General features: G+C 33.4%; 1 long non-coding RNA gene across 1 annotated transcript; it reads left to right on the top strand.

The window, feature by feature from the left end:
• Positions 1 to 287: 287 nt before the first annotated feature.
• Positions 288 to 21624, top strand: LOC107313622. Its single transcript, XR_001555096.2, has 3 exons — positions 288 to 358; positions 18071 to 18154; positions 20609 to 21624. It is a non-coding gene; the product is annotated as an uncharacterized LOC107313622 (long non-coding RNA).
• Positions 21625 to 22072: the final 448 nt, after the last annotated feature.

The raw sequence follows: 22072 nt of genomic DNA, 5'->3' as shown, positions 1-22072 counted from the left end.
TTTGTTATTTATATAAGTTTTGACTATACATTTTTAAAATTTAAATATTTGAATATTCCAAGTTATTAGTCTGAGGAGACAGATAATGAGACGGACAGTGAGAGATAATTTAAAATGCAGATTGAACTGTATTTGAAAATAAAATGTCGCCAGAGTATTTTACAGATATTTATATTTACAGATACTTATTACTCATTAAAAAAAAAAAGTAAACTGAGGACATACTATTCATTTAGTATTTCTCTTTTTCAAATTTTTTGTTTGTCTGTTTGTTTGTTTCTTGTTGCAGGCTGTTTCTGACAAATTAATCATAGTGTGCTTCATTTGGGAGAGAAACAAATAAAAGCATCAATAAAAGGTATTTTATTTATTTTACTGGAGATTTTAGCTGTATTTTCCTAATATTGTCGCTAATGAAATTAATAGAGTGAGAAGAAACATCCATGTGACTCTAAAACAGGCAGCTGTATAAACCTGAGAACTTGTATTTTTAAGTAGAATGGGATGACAAAATTGATAATTGAGTTTATGTTTTTCCTCTCCCCTCCCCTGTAGTGTTTTTCAAAATGCTTCAGAGAATTACAGAGTGATTTGTGTTGTACTAGATCTTAAAGATCATCTACTTCCAACCCAGTGCCATGGGTAGGGACAACTTCCTCTAGAAAACATCCATGCTTAGGTGTGATTTTTTTGTTTCTGTACCTTTGGTTTCTGTATCTTTAAAGGATCTTTTTATCTGAACACCAGTGCATGAAAAGGGAGTGAAAAATTATAATCTATTCCTGCTTTTAAACATATGTCAGTCTCTATGAAAAAATCAAAATGTGATTTACTGGGAATTTAGCATGTGACTCCAGCATCCAGCTGCTTAAGTTCCTCACATCTTGCTGTTTAGAAAGTCAATTCATTTTTTACAGAACTTATGCTCACAGATAAATTTAAGGCTATCACAAAATGAGACACAGTAATCAATTTAAACTCAGCAGTTGCCTGCTATTAATTGCCATTTACACACATTTAAATGCAAAGCTCATGATAGCTCTGATTCATAAAATGTTAAAGATACTTCTAATGGGGAAAAAGGCTTGAACTCTGTATGTGGCAATAAGAATTTGTATTACTTCTCAGGTAGTCATCTTACAATTCTGTCAGGGTTTCCTTTGACACAGACTCATTATTGGGCTTTTAAAGCTAACCAGGGAGGTATTTTTCAATTTGCATGATAACGTATTGAACTGTAAGCTACAGGAAAATCAGGTAATTTAAATAACCTGTGTTTTATTGTGCTTTGGTTTATGTTTATCCTTAGAAAGCATTAACTAAATGAAAATAACGGGTTCTGCAAATTCAGAATACTTGCTTTGATGTACTAGCATTATTTGCAGTAGTAGTCCCTACCTGCATAACCTTACATTTAAAGATCTCAGACAGACAGTCATGTGCATCTCTAAACCAGCACTCACTCTGGTACTATAAATGATTTGTACATTTTATTAGTATAAATTAGAAAACTGAGAAAACATAGTAAATAGAAAGGAGATTGCCCCAAATCTCCAATTGTTTATCAAGTTAAAATAGGACCTATGTAATCTATCATCTGTATATAATTTAGTACTATTTAAACATATATAATAATGATGTATACAATCCTACTGAAATCTAGATAACAAATCTACATAGTGTTCATATCATGAAGAAGGACCACTTTCATGTTCCATCCAGAAATATGCTAGAATTGAATGTAATGAAAATTGCTTCAGAGAGTTACAAGAAAAAGCATTTGGATACTAGTTACAAATAAAAAAAAAAAAATCATTCTGTTAATAATGTCTTCCCATGTTTAGTTTTTAAATAGACCAGATATTGGTATTTTGTGTAATAAGTAGAAAGTTAAAAACATTAATAACTGTATGTTTTATACCAAAGGAATAATCAGTTCTGTGATTCACCGAGGAAGTGATTTATTTAAGAAAATATTTGATGATAATTGCAATATACCCAGACAGATTGTAGTGATCTGGTACAGACAGCAAACAAACAGCAGTGAGTTGTGCAGTTAAAAGTGTTGCTGTTTAAGCATAAGAATTTTGCAAAGGAAGGAGTCCAAGAGAGGTTAGGTTTTTGTCCTTTGACTAATGATAGTGAGAAGTGAAATTTCAAGTAGCTCAGTAAGACAGTTTTTTAAAATTATATTTTTCTTTTTAATATGTATAATGATTAAACTGCAGAAGTGGTTTGTTTGAAAGTAATATCAATCTTTGGATGCTTTCAAATACTACACATGATTCACACCTTTCTTTTTACAAGACACTACCATCCTCTGCTAGCTTTTCAAGAAAAAATCTCTGATTCTTCAGATTGATCAGCTGGGAGAGCTGGTAAGTCAATTTGTCTGGATAAGCAAGGATCCAGGCTTAATACATCATGGATAGGGACTTTTTTAATGTAATAGGGACATGCTTTCAATGTGTGGATGGTGAAAAATAATGGAAGAAAATGATGATGACTTGTCTGGTTTATTTTCATTGGAGCTTATTTACCATTATTTTATGGTACACCAAGAATGCCTTGAATGATGTGGTTGGAAAGTGTAACAGAATACAATTTTCTCAGTAGCTATAGAAAGCTAGTTACCAACTTTTAGATCATTCTTAAATATCGTGTATTTTCAAAACCTTCTTCAGAGGTACTATGGCAGCCTAATATTAGGGTAATGTTAAGTTCACTGAAAAATAAAAGCTTATTTTCTCTTTATAGGCATTTTTCTAAGCATAAAATTCTCCTGTATTGCTGTCCATATAAGTCTTATTTTATTTTATAATGTGAGATAGCTATATGAACGATATATCTCATTTAATAAAGCTGCTGTTCTACAAATTTGCTGTTTAAAGACAGTTTGTACCTGGGTCATGAAAGTGCAAAAATCAGTTTGAAACCAGTTAGGACTGATGGTAGTTTTAGAACTTGAAAAACAGTCAGATGATGGGTAGGTGATTTCTTCCTTTTCTTAAAACCATTTCTTAATATCTTCTAATTTTAAAATTAATTCAATTTGTCAGTAAAGATGACTGGAAAAAGTGAGTTATTGAGGAAAGGCTGACAGAATCTTAACTGTAGAAGGTACTAGCAGGTGTCACTATAAAAAAAGATTGAGAACAATGGCTATAAATAGATGAACCATTTTAGTCATTTGCCTTTGAAAGCAGTTTAATAATTTCATGCTGAGTCCCCTTTCAACAAATTTAATGAAAATCAGCATGGTGTTGTGGCAGTTACTATTGGATTCTTCTTCCATCTTCTTGTGTTTCATGGTGTGAGAGATTAAAATAGCATATAATAAACTAGTATTAATGATTCTACATTCCTCATCTGAGGCACAATTGCACACAATTCCTCCTCCTCTGAAGGGTGCCCCTGTTGTCCTGTTCGTTGTTACTATGTCTAGGAACTAAGAATTGCTAAATAGCAATTTTGAGGCTTTATTCTCTATTCATTATAGTTGTCAGTGTGGAGCTACTTTGAGGCATTCTGAGCAGGCAGTAATGATTTGATTTGCAGCCTAGTGTGAAAATTTATTAATCTGAATGGACCCTTCTGAAAATCTAGTTGATGAGCAAAAGAACTGCGGATGCTTGCATCAGTGCATTTTTCCATTGCCTTGTACAGATATTAATAAGACAGCAATATTTTAATCCTAGAAAACATTTTTTACCCTTATACAAATAACTTAAAAAGTACTTCTCCTATTGTGTTTGTTTTTTGTATTTAGAATCAATAAGGAAAATATGTATTTATAACAGTGCTTATGAACTGTGCAGTTTGAAAGAAGTTCAGCACAGGATTCAGCTGCTGGGTAGAAAGATTTCATTATTTTTGCAACTCACTATTTCAGGCATAATAAAGCTCAAAGAAGAATGACTACATTTTTAGGAGATACTCTTGTGAAGTGTCAGTATTCTGTTGGGCCAGCGGAAGAAATATTAACTCTTCTTGGATTTATTATGCAGTGTTTGTAGAGTGTTATTTTTTTCAAGTATAGGAGTAGCCACTGTAACTACAGGTTATCTATAGTCAAATGGACAGGTTAGTTAATTATGAGAGCTGCTCTGAAAGTAGTGCTTCTATTTTTTTTGCCTTGACCCATGATGTTGGAAGTGGATGTTGGTGCTATATGATAGATGCTATTCTATTACATTTTGTTGCGGTAAGCAGAGAAATAATCTGACAACATGGTGACTGACACAGACGCTCTTGTGAAGTGAGTGAAGGTATGCCATTGAATTCCTTCATGCAGAAAAAATGGTCCCCACTGACATTAATCAATGCTTAATGAATATTTATGGTGACCAAAGAGTGGATGTGAGCACACTGTAGTGGTGGTGGTATGTTTCAGCAGTGGTGACATTGGCAGCACGTCATCTCATTTTTCTTAGTGCGGCATGCAGGATCTTGATCATCATTGGCAAAAATGTATAGCTAATGGTGGTGACTGTACTGGGATATAGTGTTATGTAGCTGAGAATTTCCTGTCAACTAGTATTTTTGTGCTCTTTTATCTGTTGTAGTTTCCATGAAAATAGAATGCATTGTTTACAGTGCAAACTATGTATTTAGACTGTGAATCTACATTTAGACTATGTATCTAAATATATGCTATATACGTGATATATTGTGAACTAGACACATGTTCTCTAGCAAATGGAAAGTTTAAAATAATAAAATTGTATACCTCAGGCTTAACCAGCAGATAAATCTGCACAGAGATTTTCTTAATTCTCTTGTTGCATTCAGTATCAGCTACTTTAACTGAAGTGTTGCTGGTGAGTGGAGATAATTTTCATGAAATAGCTACTTTCTTTAAGGGAGGAATGAATTTCTTGCCTACCACTTTTTTGTTTGTAGAATGCATTATATTTGATATTGAATTTGGGCTGCAAATAGAAAAATAAATCCTTGTAAATCTAGAATCTTTATTGGGATATTATTGCATCTGTACTTTCTTACTCTTTCATACAGTCCCACAGAAGAAGAGTCTCCATATGACAATAGGAGTGCATACTTTGGCATGTAAAATGAACCTACTTGTAACTATTTTAGAAAGGCAATCCTGGTATTTTATATCAATATAAAGGCTCTTTTCTTACCAGAGACAATAAGAGTGAAATCAGACTGGGGAATGGTTTGTAGGAAATATCTTTACATTAAACAGTAGATATTATAGGCACAAGAAAATATAATGAAGGAAAAAAATATTTGCACTTAATTAACTGAAAAAAAGAAAAACATTATGCTAAAACTCCTCCTCCCACCCCCCCCATGAAATAGTCTACATATAAAAATACATATTTGAATCAGAGATGTTTGTTTTTCAAGTAAATGTTATCATTTAAGTAAAAGTGCATCCTGAGCTGAAAAATACATTAAAGAATTGCTTTAGTTATCTACTTGTGTAAGAAAGACTGTTCTTTCAGAGTTTTAACTTTAGCTTTTGCAAAAGTACATATTATGACTGGCAGAAAACAGCCTAAAGTAACTTTCTGTTGAATTTTTTTTTTTTTTAACATCTATTGGTCATAGTTGTGTTTTGCACAGCAAAAAAGGAAATTCTTTGAAGAGCATTGGAATAATTTTTAATCTTTTTTTAATTAAATATGTCTGTTTACAAAAGCTGTATGGTAGTTGAAAACAAAGATGCAAAATATGTATGTAATGGCCTTGAATAATGAGCAAGTGCAAAACAGCACTGTATCAGTCTTAAGAAAACTTTCTTTTCCTCTTAGGAATATTATAGCATCACAACATAATAGAGTGCATAAATGGTAAGATGTGTATTCTTCTGAATGGTCCAACATTTGAGAACAGTAAACAGATTACTTCTATGAAGAGCTAAGGCAGATGTATATTTTGATGGTATATGGCTTATGTCAAGACTTTTCTTTGAACGACTAACATGTTATTTACTAAATTTAAAAATCCAAATAGTACCATAAGCTTTCACATTTTTTAAAATGTGCATATATCATCTGCCTACCCATGTGTACAAATACTTCAATCTGTATATGTTGCATTCACAGTTCTATTAACTTATGTTATGGTTTTGTAACTTAGATAGGAATTGAGCTACTGGGTTGTAACATTTTCCTGCAGCTTTGAAATATTGAAAGATTACATCTGCAGATTTTGAAAACAACTGGCCATTGTTTGATGGAATTTGAATGGTTGATGGAATTGACAATATCTGTACTTATTACTTGTCTGTCCTGAATTGTATAGCTTGATTTTTCTCCTATTTTCTTTTGATGTTAAGCTGTAGATTCACAATGACTGTGACAAAGACATTTAAAAATTATGCAATAAATAATGCAAAAGACAATTTAGCTTAATCCTGCAAAATACATGGGAAAAGTCAGAAGTAACTTTTTTGTATGACAGTTCCCTAGTAATATTAATGAGCCATATAGTCCGTTATAAGGGACCCAATCTTTTTATGTCTAGTATAGAAATTAGTAAAATTGCATTATATTCTGAATCAAATTGAGTTACAGTACTTATGCATTTATATATTTGAAATTGATATGAAAACTACAAATGAATATGATTATACTTTTAAAGAACCTTCCACTAAAGAATTTCTGCTCCTTAATAAGTGATGCGTATCATGAAAATTCCAGTCAATGTATTGTGTCAGCCAGTGGAAATACACTAGGTTGCTAGGAACCATCACTCACCAAGAGCTCAATGATCAGAAAGTCATTTTTTTTCATTCTACAAACAGTGAAAATATGATGCAATTGGTATTCAGATAAATAGAGTTGATGTGATATGTAGAAACTTGTATGGATATGAGATAAATGAGGAAATGTAAGAAAAATAGAATGGCTTATGATGGCTCAGATAATTTTTTTGTTTTAGTGTGTAACATGTTTGCATATGGTTCAAAACAGTGTGCAGAAAGGCAGGATGCAGAGGCTACAGATAACTTCATCTTTTATTTGGGCCGTAGTCATTCAGAAGCTTTTCATATCATCTGTGTGGGATACATAGAGTACTCAGTGGGGAATGTTCCCTCTCTGATGTCTGAAATTGTTATTGTCATCTTGCCCACCAAACCATTGCCAAATGGAAAGCACTGTGTTAGTATATAGCCTTTATCTAAGGACGTGGAAAGTTGCAAAAATGTCAGACTAAGAACACTGTGCTCTCTAAGGGAAGAAGTTTTAAGACTTGATGTACAAAGCAGTCAGCTCTTCATTTTGCAGAGCTGTCTGGCCAGATATAGTAATTGTGAGTGTACTCATAAAGCTTTCCTATAAAATGCATTAAAATTGTCTTAGTTTATGTACTCTCACTCCCAGTTCTGCTACAATGAAACAAATCTATTACTTTCTACGAGGTAAGATTTCATATATTTTCATTTGCGGCCTATTTTTTATAGTGTTTATATTATTTTATGTTGAGCTTGATGTTATAATCAGTATGCCATTTCAAAAACTTTAAGATAATTCTTTTCACAAGTAATTATTATTATTTTATTGAAATGTGGACAAGCCTATTTATTGAAGCAGCGCTGAAGGGAGGTTCATAACCTGTGCGTCCCTGTTTCTGATGCTGGTGCTTTAACTGCAGGCTTAATGAGCATTCATGTGTTGCTATGTAGACTGAGATAAACACTGAAGCTTCTCTGTGTGGATTAGAAAGTATGAGTGAAAGTTTCTACTTATGATCACTCTGGTTCAGTAGCGAAATCAACAGAGTATCAAGAAGATACATTTACTTATATTCTTTTAGCTCACAATGTTGGAGCTTACTTCTGGCGCAGAACATTGTACTTGCTTGATGAGAGAAAAATCAGCTCTTCTAAAGCTCAGAAGACCTTCCCATATGAAGCTCTATATGCCAGAAATTTAAACAGGTGGAAGTACTTCTTGAATGTAAAAATACTGATTAATTTACTGTTATGGACATGCCATCTTTTTAATGTTTTAATGTTCATAATAATATTTGAATTTCACAGATCTTTTTTTAAAGAAAACTGAAGTCAGATGTTTTATGAAGAAGAGATGTGGGATCTTTGGTTCAGTTTTGAAAAAAGGAATCTGAGAGCAGAACCCATAACTCTCTACAACTCCCTGAAAGGAGGTTGTAGGTAGGAGAGCGTCAGTCCTCCTACCTCTGTGATAGGACACAAAGGAATGACCTCATGTTTCGCCAGAAAAGGCTTAGTTTAGTTTTCTGGAAGATTTTCTGCATGAGAAGAGTGGCTGAGCATTGAAATAGACTGCCCAGGGTGGTGGTCATCCCTGCAGATATTTAATATGTTTAGGCTCTTAGGAGTATAGTTTAGGGTTGGGTTTCGTTGGATGATGGTTGGACCCGATGACCTATGGCTTTTATCCAATCTAAATAATTTTGTTTCTACAACTTATATAATAAGGTTTTATTCCTTACAATGACAATGATACAATGACAGTTGTATACTATACTTTTAATGTACTTCTCCCAGATCATTTTCTGAAGATTCTAAATGTTTGTTAGCTAGCTGGCTGTGTAGTTAAGTGAAATACTTGGTTCTTCACAACATCCAGTCTTGGTTCCTCTATTTTAATATGTCTATCCGTACTGTCATAGTCTTTCTTCAGTGTGATTTTTTTTTTCTCTCATTGTTCATCCAAAAAGGAAAGATTGTATAAATAAACAGTGGAGAAAAACATTAATTCAAAAATTCAAATCTTAATGTAATTTTTGGCAATTTAACAAACTTCAAGCCATCATGCTGTTTTAGCTAACAGAAAAAAGTTGCAAGTTGAACACCATAGTGTAAATTGGCTAGGGAATACTTCTGGTCCTTTTCCTCATTTTAAAGAGATATTTTTTTAAGAGAGGTTTTAAAGAAATATTTTCTTTAGTAACAGATCCTCTACTGTCAGTTTATTGATACTAAGTAGGCTGAGCTTAGGCATTTTACATTTGTCTATGTTTTCTTTGGAATATTTTCTTTTTCTTCCAGTAATTGAATAGAAAATATGAGTATGCACTTGGTAGATTTAATTCTGAAAAGTGTCTAGTAACAGTGAGTCTTCACTTACTGTAGGCAGTTTGAGTTGTTTAACTCAGCTGAAATCTGCAAATCATTTTACAAGGGAATTTCATTTAAAAATGAAAAATGAAAAAAATTATAGTATAAACATTCAGTGAAGATAGCAACAGATTGCTCTGCAGTAAACAATAATAGAACTTGTCTATATATGTTTACTGGTTATCAATTGATAATTAAGTTGTCTTCTATTTTTTTTTTTTAATTTTGCTGAAAATCACTACATTAGCAATCATCATAGGTACATGTTAGACTGGATTTCTTATCATTTTATTTTCCATTCAACACCTGTTTTTTCAGCATAAAGCAGAAATAGGGTGGGACCAAGGAACAGACAGAAAATCAAGTACTGCAGTACACCAAAATCTCTCTGTCTCATCAAGAAAAATATTGAATCTTAATGAAAATGTAATTTTGTTTCTAGTCACAGTCCTAAGATAAATTACTTTAAATAACGAATGGAACTGAAAAATTAACTGAACATATTACATGAAAGTATTTCTGCCTACTTTTTTCAATGACTACAAGCAGTACCTTTGATATTAAAGTCAGTGTTGTGTGAAAACTAATTATTTCTCCTCCTTGCTTGTTGGAGTGTAATGGTGTGTACTCAGAAACACTGCAGAGTTTTAAAACATTACAGTTCTTTGACTATCCCGTTGTATGCATCCTGAAGTTTATATCAGGAATTTTGCTAATTGATCTTAGGGAAATCTTGTACTGAATTACAGTCTTATTTTATATCACATCAGTTTTCCTGTTTCTGATATTCTATATTTACTCTTCTGAAAAGAAAAACATTAATCTGTTCAGTTTGACTCGGTGCATTTAAAACACGTTTGAAACTACTTTCCTTATTCAAATCAAGATTAACACAGTGTATTCAAAGAATTAAATATAATACTACTATAAAAATAAATTAAAATTTCTCTGCAAATTTGATATATTCTTCATACCCCAATGCAATCTGTAAAGATCTTGATCTTTCATCTTATTAGCTCTCCATGGACTAAAGAGTTCTTGTTTATAATAATGTTTTTCTCCTTAGGACAATTTTGTATATGGCTATTAGATTCCTCATAACTTTAAACCCACTTATGTTTGTTGTTAGACCTTTTTATTTTTGTAGAATTTACATGAGTAGAGAGAAACCTATGAAAATGTAAGCAGTATTGAAATGTTTAGAAATTATTTTGCTCTATGAAATGCTGTGGCCAGCAGGTCAAGGGAAGTGATCCTCCCCCTCTACTCTGCCCTGGTCAGGCCTCACCTAGAGGACTGTATCCAGCTCTGGGCTCCTCAGTAGAAGAAAGACAAGGATCTCCTGGAGAGAGTCCAGCCCCAGCAAACGGGGTCTGTTCAGCCTTCAGAAGGCTTGGACAGGATCTGTGTACTGTTTGTAAGCGTCTTAAGTGTGGGAATTAAGTAGGCATGGCAAATCTCTTTTCAATGGCCTGTGGGAAAAGTACAAAGGGAAATGGTCATAAACAGAAGGGTAGGAAGTTCCTCACCAATATGTGAAAGAACTTCACGGTGAGGGTGGCAGAGCACTGAAACATCTTGAGCAGGTTGGTTGTGGAGTCTCCTTCTCTGGAGATATTCAAGACCCACCTGGACACCTACCTGTGCAGCCTGCTGTTGGTAGTCTGCTTTGCAGGGAGGCTGGACTCTATGAGGTCCCTTCCAGCCCTTACAATTACATCATTCTATGATTCTGTTATAAGTGCAAAAGTTACTAAGGGATAATCAACTATACAAAAAAAAGTTGGAAAGGACAGATTAACTTAACATTCAGACTGTGACATTTTTGTCAAGAAATCAGTCTGTTGACAGAAAAACTTTTACATCATACTTTATACTTAACTCTAAAACAGCTAGAAATAGTGCAAAACTTGTTGGTATTTTTTATTTAACATTTTGTAAAGCCTTTGGCTAGGTTTGTGTTTATTCTGTGCCAGTGCACAGTCCTCTTCCTTTGCTTCCTCTGTTTGAAACACACCAACTTAAATACAAGAAAAAGTGATAGTCTCAAAATAAATTTCTACTGTGATCACGAAGGTATCTGCATAGACGAGAGAGTTTCCTAGTCCCTCTAAGGAGCAATGAGAGCCTATTGCTTAGTGAAAAGACTCATCAAAGCACAATATGAATCCCTAGCTAGAAGAATAGCTTCAATTAGAGAATTCACTTATTAGACATAAAATAATTCAACCATGTAACATGAAGCTGTTGGAAACCAAGTGTCATTAGTTCTGTTGCTTATGGAAAAATATGCCTGTGTAATGTATTGAAATATTTTGTTCACGGAATCTAAAATATGAAACTGAAGAATTTAAATTATGAGAAATGAAGGGGAAAACTGAAGAGGAGGAAAATGATAGTACCAAATCTTTCTCAAATAAGGAGTATACACATAAGAATTATGTTTACTTTCAAAATGTATTTTTTAAAATTTTTACATAGTTACCTCTAATCCTTTAATGAAAATGGATCCCATGTTATGAGCCTCTTCTAGAAGAACAGGAAGTCATAAATATTAAATACTAAATTGATGTACTTAAATATTTCCAGCATCTCCATTCGATATATGGTAATGATCTGCTTTTGTTTTCTATAGCATTCTGTCTATTGGACATCCTGAATGCTTGATGTTACACTGTTGTTCAGAGTACTTCAAAACCATAATGTTTCGAGTTGAACTTCTTCACAAAAACTGTCCAGTATATTTTCCAAGTTCCTGAGCGCATGATTTTTGAAAAGGAAATGCAAATGTTCTTCAGCACAACCTATCTACTGGACAGTTGAAAAGTAGTATCTCTGGTGGGTGTAGTGTGGATGCTGACTTCTAAGGATAGTCTATTCTGCTATGTGAATTTTATTTTGTGTTGCACTGCCTGCTGCTGCTGACATGGCTGCTGGTAGCTGATTGCCAAATGGAAATCATTTGAAGTTAGGATCTGAGCTTTGAAAGTATAATTTACTTTTTAAGACTACTCCTCAGTGATAAAATCCCTGGCTTTCTTCATTTTGCTTCTTTGCTTTTTCTAATTTTTTTTAATGTTGCTTTTGATGAAACTCATCTAGACTTTCATTTATTGTGTGTATCTAGACTTTCTTTTATTGTGTTATTTAATTTTCTTCATTGTTCTGCTAATAAAAAACAGAAAAGGATTTTGGTTGCCTTCAAATATATTCTCCAACTTTATATCAAGCTAATTACTATTTTTGCCATTTAGTAGATGTACAAGCATTGAATAAGAGTTTTTCTTGAAAGAGTTTCCTCAATTAATGCAGTCCTGAAAAACACAAACACTGCTTTGCTTGGAACTGTTGTGATTCTTAGCTAAATCCTAAAGGCAATTCAAAGCATTGTTTAGGTGATAAAAACTACATGGTTATATTTCTGGGTTGAATGTATAAAACTGGGAATGGCTTATGCATCTTGAAGTCATGTTTGTGTTCAGCTTTTGAAGGTCATCATAAAACTAGGGCATCCAAGGGAACTCAAAGAACTCAAACTTATTGTTCCTCACTGAGTCTGCTCTGTAATCTCCAGCATTATTTCTATCTGATTGGTCTCTATCTGACTTCCTTCCTTGGTGCATCATCAGCAAACTGCTTTCAGAATGAAAATCTTAACATTTCTTTACTCTTCTTGGGAGACTTTTTGAAATATCTCAAGTACTGTGTGGCCATTGCTTTGTGAAATAGGCTATTAAAAACCAAAACCTGAGAACAGCTTTTATGTATTTCTTTGCTTGCAAATGTTCTATGCAATTTATTGACATAATTTTAAGGCTAAATTACAATGGAAATACAGTATTTTAACAATTTATTTTCAAGCTAGAAATGTCTTTGAAATGTTTCTGTATCTAGATGGACCTGCCTTTTTCTTAGTGTTTTTTTTTTTCTTTTTTTGGGGAGTTCTAAAAGGAATAAATATATATATTAATTATATATGGAATATATATATATATATATAAAATATAAAAGGAATATATATATATATATTTCTAGCAAGTAAAGAAAATATAAGGAGGACAGGTTCCATGTTATGTTTCTTTTAACAAAAATGGCTTTTAAGTTAGAACTAGGATTCTACTTGATTGCTTCCTACTGACAGTCCATTAAATATGCTGCATAAAAGCCATATGTTAACTCAACCTGACTAAATATATTTGGAACCTTCTTCAGTCAAAGATACTCTAGGAGGCACTGACCTCCCTGTGTTCAGCTTCTCTACACAAAGCTACATCTATGTAGAGAAGATGCTGGTGGCTGGTTTGCTGGAACCAAGGTGAACTGTAGGTGGGTCAAAGGCAGCCTAAGTATTCACTCTAGGAAATGATATTGTTAGTGGTCAAGTTACACAAAGAGGAATGGGGCTGTAGAATGTTGTAGGCCTATGTCATTACATCATTTTGCTCCTTAGGCTGTGAGGAGATAGGGATGAGAAAGAGAGAAATACAAACTGAAGGAAGATTTACATTTACAGTGCACTTTATGGTGAGAGGCAACCACTATTTTCTTTTAATGGATAGTATCTGTATATGCAACTCCTCTACCACAGTTAAATGCAGTGAAGGAAGAAGAGCCTTTAAATACGGCCCTTAATGTGTCTACTTCTTCTATCTAATGGCTATGATGATATGACTCATATGTGATTATTAATAGCTATTTGTATACCATTAATTCTAGGTTGATTATTGACAGTGGTTCAGGAGGCAAATGTGTATAAAACTGTGAGTACTGTCACTGAAAATGCTCTTATTCATTGGAAATTCTTCACTCAAAAATTGACTTTAAATTTTCCTGTTTACTTGATAAAATCTAAATAGATCACAGCATGTGATGATAAAGCTATAGCGTGCTTTGTTTGTACTTTGTTTGTTTAAACCTCAGTTAACTAAGAAGGACAAAATTTTGATGTTTTGAAAGATGCTCTACCAAACCCATTTGCCCATTTCTTTTGGATGTGGAAGATTTTGTTTACATTTTTTTTTTTCAAATTGTGAGATTTTAATAGCCTTTAGAGTTAAACAAAGTATATTTATGGACCGTGATGCTAATCCTGTAAGAACAGGCTTGTGGAATTGTCTTCAAAGTGACATAAAAATGATAAGTTGATGATAAAACTTTTTGAAATAATGAGGCTTTTGAGTGTAATTGTGTAATCAGGAGTTCTAAGAGTCACTGACTGCTAGAGCAATGTGCCAGCGACCTATTACAGACTGAACTAATCCAACAGGACAAATAATGCTGCAGATTCATGATGGGATTATTACTGGAGTATGTAGTCTAATATTTATGAAGATAACTCAGTATTCACTTAGCTCTTTGAACTGAGATAGCTACAGTGAGAACAATCTGCTTAAGAATCTTGAATTTTTTGATGTTGTGGAAATGGAAAGGCAATGTTTTTTACTTGGTATGAACATTACAGACTGTAAAAATGTTGTGTCTTGCCTCTATGATACTGCAGAAATCATCTGAATTTTCCAGAGCATGGATTATTTACTTGACTTTTAGAAAATACTTCTGGCCAGATTCTGGATTCTATTTCATCTGATTTCAATGGTTATCAGCTCTAAGAACAAAAGGTGTGGCTGGCAGTTTCTTCTGTGTGAAACTGGGAGAGTATTGCTGTTGACCTGACCTTTGGTGTTGGCAGGAATTTAATGGAACAGAGCTTCACCCACAGCGCTCCACTCAGCTGCCATCTTCATTTTTGTCGTAGAATTTCAAAGAGTTTTAGGGTCATTCCAAGGCATGGAAGAACACATGTAAAAAGGAGTACAGATCCTCCTCAAAAGACTGTAGAAAGTATAATCCCTAAATTTTTTATTATTTTGAAAATTATTATACCATAGAAATATTTAGGTTGAAAGGGAACTATTCTTACCCCTGACCTAAAACAGACTGTGTTGCACAGGGTCTTGTCAGGTTCTGAAAATGTTATTTTTCATCATATACAGTTTATCTTCGTTGGTATATGACCACTGCAGATAAAAAACAAAACAAAAGCCCTCAAATTTCTGACCACCTTGCAAAATCCACTGCTAGGGTAACAACGTGTAATTTATTGAGTCATAACATACGGCACGAATCATGCAGGTGCTCAAAGAGCTACCTAAAAAGATGTCACTGTGAAGAAGAGAGAAGAAGTGTTTAGGAAATAAGATGATGTGGACTTCAGTTAGACAGAGAGGAGTTAAGAAAGGCACAAAGCTTTGTGGGAACGGTGAGAAAATCTATGGTGAAACGTAGCTAAAACTAATGGTGACTTTGTTCAAATGAGTGTAATGGAATCACTAGGGTAATTATTACAAAGAAGTAATATATTTTTAATGAGCTTTGACATACTTTCAGACATCAGTGTCTGTTAGGATGACTATTATTATCATTTTGAAATAAATTATAGGAGAATATGAAAATATGACATTAAACTGTATTTGTGAAAACAATAAAGATAAAATCATATATGATGTCAGAATGACCATAAATTACAGTGACTTTTTGGATACTATATATCAGATATGCATTTTAAATAAACAAATAGCCAGATGTAGGCAGCTAACTCCACCTGAAGCTTGTATCTCATAAATGATCTATATTCTCTGCACCTTCTTTTTACTTTATGCACATTTCCCTGTTTTTCTGCTTCTTAGTTTTAGAAGCATTGGCATAGAAATGACTTGGGGAAATTATATGTGGTGGATTTTAGGTATTAAAAATTGATTTCCAGAATGTACTGTGCAATGTTATGTAGGTTATCAGCATGCATTATGAGCATCTCTAAATCCATAGCATTTTCCACGTGTTCTGCAGAAATAACATAGATGACAAGTCAGATTTTAATTCTAGTGTGAGATCTTCCAGTTTTATTTAAAAGTGTGATGAGTGATTAAAAAAAGAATTCTTTTTAATGGCAGAAGATAGTTGATACATTTTCAACACACCAGCATACTGCTTTATGTAGTCCCCCTGACATATGTCACTCATTGGTTCTTCAGTGTTGCTATTATGATTTATTCCCCCATACCTTCCTTTGTTTATATTTGAGTTCTTTTTACATATATTTGATTGATGGCATGGTCAATAGCAATGGCTTATTATTCTTCTCTTAGGCTAGTCTGAAGTTTTACCATCTCTGAATGACAAATGCCACAGCTACTCTTGGGAAAACAGGAAAATGTCTTATCTGACATTAATTGAAAGATGAAGATATGAAAAAGGGCAATGTATCAAGAGGGCTGCTTCTTCTACTAACTCAGCATAGTTATTTTGTGTCTAGTTCTAAAAACTTTTGTTGTTGCTACTGCTCCCCCTGCCTTTCTCCCACCAGTGAGCAAGTAACCTCTAGTCAGCTCTGCTATTTCTGGGTTGGATTGCACTTAGGTCTATTGGGTGAGATTTGCATTCGTTACACAGCACAACCCACTGTGTGACTGTTCCTTACGGGATCTCTATGATAAGTTCCATTCACTTTAAGACTGTAAGCAGGTGGCGCATTCTACCCGTAAGATATTTGCCTGTTTAAGAGTGCATGAAGCCTTTATCTTTTCTCAGTTTTATGCTGTTCCTCTTTTTTTACCTTTTTTTTCCTTTTCTTTGTAGAGAAAGAATCAATTCAATAAATCAGTGCATTTTTAAAAAACCATTTAAACCAATAATTTAATTTTCATATGAAGATGAATGTTTCACTAATAACTCACATTACTTTAAATACTACTTGGCAAACTGAATATGCTTATATAAGAAAGGGAAGAAACTGCAAAGGGAGTGGTGTTGTACGACAGTGTGATGAGGTGGAAGAGAACTAAGTGTATTTGTGCAGGAAAAGAATGTAATAAAGACAGTAATGAGAAAGGTCTTGTGTATTTGTATGCATGTGCAAGTCATGTAAAAGAATGTAAGTGCTATAGAGTATTTTGTTTTTGTGCTTGAATCAATAATATTAAAGAAATAATATCTCAAAGATACATTTAAAGAGGAAATTTCAGGCAATCTTGAAGTAAATTTGAGAAACGTGTAATGCTCATTGCAAACTTCAGAAATCCAGAATCAGTGTTTTAAGTAAACAGAGTCCCAGAGTGAGTACAATAGAGCACAGAAAGCAGAATCAGCTACATGTAAATTAAAAATGACCTAACTCTATAAACTTAAAGGTGGTCTACTGGTACAGCTATTTGACGCCTGCAGTTATACTGAGTCTATAAATGTATTTTGATCATATCCATTCAAATGTAAGTATTTTTATTTGATGCAGTTTTTGACAGACAGGTGTTACTAAGTGAAGGAAGCAAAGTTTGTCTTGACAGATGAGTTTAAAAATAGTGTGTAAAGTGTGAGTTGTAAAACAAAGAATGGCTGATTATTTTGTCATATGAATTTAATAAGGTCTACAAAATACTAATCAGAAAGACAAACAAAACTCCTTGACCCCACCAAAGAAACTATACAATGTAGTATACAACTCCAGTTGGTTTACACGTTTCTCAACTTGAATAGTGTATTTTAAAAAAAAGCATGATGAAAAATCTCTACTGAAATAATATGAACATTTTTTGAATTTTTTTGTGGTCGAATTGTATTTTTTTTAATGTCTGAGGTAACATAAAGCAACCTAAATATAAACAATTGGTTTAATTTAAATGAGAAGTTGGTAAAGAGAAAAGCTTCAGACGGTGCTTGTAGCATTTTTTTTTTCTTTTGAAGCAGTTTTTCTTTTTTTATAAGAAACAATGATATCTATAAATTATTACATCATTCAATTTTCCAAATGTAATTCTAAAGAAATTGCATTAGCAATATTATAATAAATTTAAGTTTATAGCAAAATTCTCTTAGTAGCTTAGAATTTTTCTTACTTTAAATGTTGGCAAGAAATGATATGCACAGTGAAGTAAGAGGAAAATATATCTGGTTTACTTGTAAACTGTGCTTTACAAAGCTAAGCTAAAACTTTTTTTCAAGGGCAGTTACCTCTGAAGGATGACAGACTGCAATTAGCTGACTTCCAGTTTCAGGAAGCATAGGATGAAGAATCAAGAATCTATGGTAAGAAATTCAAGGAATAAGAAAATACACCTTGTACTGTGGCAAGTGCTGGTATGTTCAGTTGCTACTTTGACTCCTGCCAACGCAGTAAGGAACTCTGTTACTGTTTGTAGTGATTGCTGAATGTATCCTTTGCAAATTATTTCCCTCCAATTAAACATAACTCATGACATTAAGTATATATGCCTAGCTAACATTACAGGTTGATTTTAAGTTTTCAGAATTTTGTTCTGTAATGGAATGGATATGACTAATCCTCTTGAATAAAATGTTTCAGTTGTTGATGTCCAAAGGAAAGGTATTTGAAGTTGAGTATGACTAAAAATAACTCTGAGTCGTGCTTTATGAAAAAACTCTAAGTGATGGGAATTATTAACCATGCTGTCATCAGAGTTTTGTTAGCAATTATAGGATTTGCAAGAATCATCTCTGTTTGAAATGCAAAGATAGTTCTATTTATAAAGTCATAACTTTTGAAAAGGTAAACCTGAAATGTAGCCAACAATAGGGACCTAAACAAGGAAGAATTTTTGTATTCAGATAATAAAGTGAGATACACGCCTGTAAATTTTTCTACCTGATTTTGTACCTCTGTATTTCCTTTAAAAATAGTTTTTGTGCAAATATTAATATGAAAGGAAATGGAAAAAGATATATTTGTCTACAAGGTAGATTTCTTTGGTTCTGAAATGAAATGTATTTGTGAGGTATTATGGACTAGTCTATCTTTTAGATTATAATAATCATAACAGTTATTATTAAATGTGTTAAAAGTCATTTGAAAGCTTAAAAATTAGATTCCATCTGGAAAGATTCTGTGCTACAATAAAGGGGTAATTTTTTTTTTTAATATATCCTTGAACATGTCAGTGGAAACAATTTACTTTTTAAATTAAAAGGAGCAGGAAAGGTGAAAATTAAGAAGTCCAGGAAAGGAAATGAAGATCCTTCCTTTCACAGAACTGAGGCCACATAATAGTTATTAATAGCCATGGCTGTGGGAGTCGATCTAATTTGATTTGATCAACTTAAAGTGATTAACAGTATGACTAAAAAAGAAACAAACAAACTATTGAAGAAGCCTTTAAAAGGCAGATAAAGGAAAGGATAGGTCAGAGTACCAGTATAGCATTAACGTCTAATTGTTGCTTTCCCAAGGGGAATATTGAGAGACTTATTCATTAGTAAATAGAATTTAAATACTTTCTCAACTACTTGCTAAAGTAACAGGGGAGTAATTTTTATGAACATAAAAAAGTACACTAATGTATTAAAAATGGGAATTAAACAAGAGGAAATTGTTCTAATTTGCTGTGCTTGACATTAAAAAAACTGACATTTATCTGCAATTAATGAGGGTTGTTGCAGTGTTTATAGTCCTTATATTCAGAAGCAGGAACGTAGTGGCAATTTTAATTCTTTATAGATCAAAGATATAAATATTCTGATGTATTCCTTTGTATTTTAATTTTATTTTTAAAATAAGAGAATGGACAAGGTTTCTGTGGCTTATCCTGACCTTAGTAAAACATTAAAAATTGTTCTAATTCTATTCCCAGAGAAATACTATAGGAAGGCATAGAGAAGATGTTCTTGATACAAATTAGAAACACAAATTGACACACTTTTGCTGGTGATTTAGTGCCAAATCTGAATGTTTGATATTGTGGAATAGAATCTCAGAATGTTTTGGGTTGGAAGGATCATAAGGCTATCTAGCTTCAACCCCCTGCCATGGGCAGGAACACCTCCCACTAGATCAGGTTGTCCAAGCCAACTAATTTGTGAACACTTCCAAGGGTCAGGAATACACAGTTTCTCTGGGCAGCCTTAACCAGTGCCCCACCACCCTCATAGAAAATATTTTCTTAATTGTATGTGTTGAAATCTATCCTCTTCCAATTTAAAGCCACTACCCCTTGTCTTATCACTCTATGCTCTAATAAAAAGTCTCTCTCTAGCTTTCTTGCAGTCCTATTTAGGTACTGGAAGGCCTCAATGAGGTCTTCCTGGAGTCCCAACTCTCTACCTGTCTTCTTAGGAGAGGTGCTCCAGACCTTTGATCATCCATTTGGTCCTCTGGGCTTTCTCCAGCACATCCATGTCATTCTTATGCTGAATGCAACACTACAGATGGGGTCTCACATTCGGTTTTTCATCTACTGACACTCAGATCTTCTGTACAGCTGATCATAATCCACTTGTCACTCAAACTCCATTTGTGTTCAGGATTGACACAGTTCAGGTGAAGCATCTTGCCCTGGTTGTTACTGCACTTTGTGATGTTTGCATGGACCCACCTCTCTGCTGAAACACTGAAATTCATTTTTTTCTGTTCTTCTTGACCTCAAGGATATTTTCTTTCAATGCTTTTCTTCTCCAAATGCACTCTCATGTTTCTTCTGCAATGGATAAAAAAGTAGTCAGTTCAGAACAAGCTCTTGTATTTTTCAGCTGCTGACAACTCTCCAGTCTGAGCAATCCTCACTTGGCCTGTACTGACGTATGGACATCACTGAACACAATGACAAAACCACAGTTTCTTCCAGTGAAAGATTTATTCTCACTAAGAAGGTTTTGTGCTATCTGGTTTGTGTTACCCATCTAATAATAGCTCTGTTTATTATTAAACTATATGCTATGATTATGGTTAGAATGCAAGTGGAGCTGGCATTTTCTCATTCATAAAACTTGCTTTAGGTTGATTCTGATGCAATGTATTTTTTTCTGGAAACATGTTGAATAATACAAGGACAAATGGTGTTATATTTGGCTTATTTTTGTTGTTTGTTTGTTTGTTTTCCCCACGTTTTGAAATTTTTCAGGTGCCTTGAATGCATCATTATCTATTAAGGGCATTGCAGTTTTAAAAAGTCACACCTGTGCACAGTTCTGCTGAGATCAATAGGGCCTGTTCCAGGATGAAGTTTCCTAATATGTAGCAGAGGCACCGTATAATTTTCTTCCTATGTTTTATGAGTATTAGTTTGTACGCTGAGTGTTAGCTCTTTAATTGCACTGTATTTTATTTGTAATACAATTCTAACAAAAGACTGCAATTTTTATTTTATTTTTTTACTCAAATTAAAAGTAATGGGGCAAAACAGCCATTAAAAGACATTATCCAGCTCCAGTGGCTTAAAAAATTGGTTTTTCTTCAACATATTGCAAGGTGATTGTGAAATATTGAAATGCAGCTTCTCATACTAGCAACAAACATATGCTTATGCTTACTTATAATTCTTTTTCTCTATTTCAACTCTTTATTTTATTTTTTCTTCACCAAAGGGGAAATATAAATTGCTTGTATTATTAACCACTTGCCAATCAGTGTAGTTATGGTGTTTTCAGTTAAGCTAGATGGGTCATATTTGCATCCAAAAACGCAGAAATCTTGCCTGCAATTTTAGAGAATTATTGTGAAATGTTCTCTCATGCTTCCACCTCAGCACTGCTTTTTCAATATAATTTCCAAAACATTAGGATCTGTATTAGAAACATCATGTTAAAAATGAATTGGTTTAACTTGTATATATTTTTGGTTAAAATTATATATTTTAAAACAAATTTTAAACATGCAGCAAGAGTGAATCCAACTTCCTGCTATTTTGTGTTGGGTAGTTAGCTATTGCAGATATAACAGGCACTGGTGGGGATCTTCTATTCTGATGAGTTGAAAACAATTTCAGAAAGCTTTATTTGTTTAGTAACCTTACAATTGCAAGATACTCTGCTACAGTAAGAAGCTGCTTATGATGAATATTTTGCTCTGTGCAACATCAGCAGTGATGTTAATCAGCAGAGTTGGTCTTTAATTCAAATGCACTTGGATGCTATCTCTTAAAATGATACTCTCATGTCTTTCATTATAAATAATCTGCTCTGGAAAGTGAAAGTATGAGTAATAGTTTTTCATGA

The sequence above is a fragment of the Coturnix japonica genome, chromosome 4 (assembly GCF_001577835.2).
Source record: "Coturnix japonica isolate 7356 chromosome 4, Coturnix japonica 2.1, whole genome shotgun sequence".
Lineage (NCBI taxonomy): Eukaryota > Metazoa > Chordata > Aves > Galliformes > Phasianidae > Coturnix > Coturnix japonica.
Note: the sequence above shows the minus strand (reverse complement) of the source record. Positions and strands in the feature narration are given on the sequence as shown.